General features: G+C 41.8%; 1 long non-coding RNA gene across 1 annotated transcript in view; it reads right to left on the bottom strand.

The window, feature by feature from the left end:
• Positions 1-1,036: 1,036 nt before the first annotated feature.
• Positions 1,037-1,737, bottom strand: part of LOC129411846 (uncharacterized) — a 1,464-nt gene continuing 763 nt past the window's right edge. Inside the window, exon 2 of the long non-coding RNA XR_008633462.1 lies at positions 1,037-1,403. This is a non-coding gene — a long non-coding RNA (uncharacterized LOC129411846). The remainder of the gene's footprint in view (positions 1,404-1,737) is intronic.

The raw sequence follows: 1,737 nt of genomic DNA on the forward strand, positions 1-1,737 counted from the left end.
TATAATCATGTTTGAGACCAGAACTTTATAAAAATAGAACGAGGAAGATGAACATTTGTTTTATTGTAGATTCTTGGTCACAGATTCTGAATCTGTTGTTAAATATTGTGTGTTTTATTAAAGGTTTTGGCTGTGGCCCCGAAATCTCACATTTAGTTGCTGCTCAATTTTTTGTTTTTGATTTTTGGGGAGAGCAGATCTTTACAAACTAACTGAACCTGAATATTTGAGAGAATGAACATTTCTGACACAAATCTCACACTTTTCTGAGTTTTCACGTGGACGGTGTAGATCAGGCATGTCCAAACTATGGCCCGGGGGCCAAATGCGGCCCTCAGACAAATTTTTCTTGGCCCTCAGAGTTCAAAGTGAATTGGCCCAAATGACTTTGCATCAATTAAAAATGATTTTTTTACTGCAGGTTTTTTGAAACTCTCCCTCGATAAAACTAATAATGAATATTTACTGTTTGGTTTGAAGGATTTGAGCATGAATAAAGACCGACGACTCTTTCTAACGTATTAAACATGCACATATTTCAGTTCTTCACTGTACTGAGCATCAGTCTACGGCCCTCGATCGGCCTCTGCTTCGTCGACGTTTAGATATGTGGCCCTGGATGAAAAAAGTTTGGACCCCCCTGGTGTCGAGTCTCAAATATGGACACAGACCAAATGTGAACTTTTTGGCCCCTTGTTTGGAGTCTAGAGTCAAAATCATACAAATGTTCATCTTCCTCGTTCTATTTTTATAAAGTTCTGGTCTCAAACATGATTATAAATTAAGGCTTCAGAAAAAGTGAACAAGGCCCCAAAATTTCAACGAGTCAAAACTCAGGAACGACTCAAGGGACTGAGCTAAAATGTAAGATCTTTCATTTGGTGATTTTAGAAATTTTTAGACATTTTTTCAGCCAAATCTGAGATGTTTCATGGGGGAGATTCGTTGAAAACATCTGATTTCATATGAACAACCCATCTGCAAAACTCCAAACGCTCTGAGAATCGTCCTGGTGCAGAAACACGACGCAGCTCAGTTTCAAACAGGAGGGATTTTATTGACTCCAGAGCAGACAGTCAGCATGCTAACAGTGCACTTCCTGACACTAAATAAAAGCCTTTATAATCAGACATAGACAGTACACAGCACATTTATTTGGCTTCACATTTGGCTCAAATCTGTGGAAACAATTGAAAACCTTCCAAATAAAGTGAGTCATAAAAACATGATATTTGACACAAATCTATTTTTGGTTTCAAATTGAAACGTCACATCCTGAAAGCTGAAAGCAGAGCTGTGATTGGCTCAGAAGCGGTGCTCGGTGGTGACCTCAGCGGCGACGTCATCGTACTCCTCCTCCTCCTCCCGCCGGCCCGTCTCCGCGGAAACGAGGCGCCGACTTCCTGCGGACAGAGTCGGGACACGTGATGGGCTCGGAGCGGGGTCGTGTTCAGATGCCCTCCCAAAGCCCCTCTCTGCTCCACACTGCCCCCTACAGACGCCCCACACCTGTGTCTGTGTCAAACTCCACTGGAGCTCAGTCTGCTCACACAAACATGGACATGTCCCAGTGCGTTGCTCAATAACAGGCACAAGGAGAAGACGTGTGCTAAACACCATTCAACATGGGCTCATTGGGCCTGATTCATCAAACATTTTTACAAACAAATTTGTACTTAAGTCCTTCTCATGAACATTTTTGACATTTATAAAACTTTGTCTTAACTGAAAATGTTC

The sequence above is a fragment of the Boleophthalmus pectinirostris genome, unplaced genomic scaffold (genome assembly GCF_026225935.1).
Source record: "Boleophthalmus pectinirostris isolate CB_2022bp ecotype Guang Dong unplaced genomic scaffold, ASM2622593v1 HiC_scaffold_6, whole genome shotgun sequence".
NCBI lineage: Eukaryota > Metazoa > Chordata > Actinopteri > Gobiiformes > Gobiidae > Boleophthalmus > Boleophthalmus pectinirostris.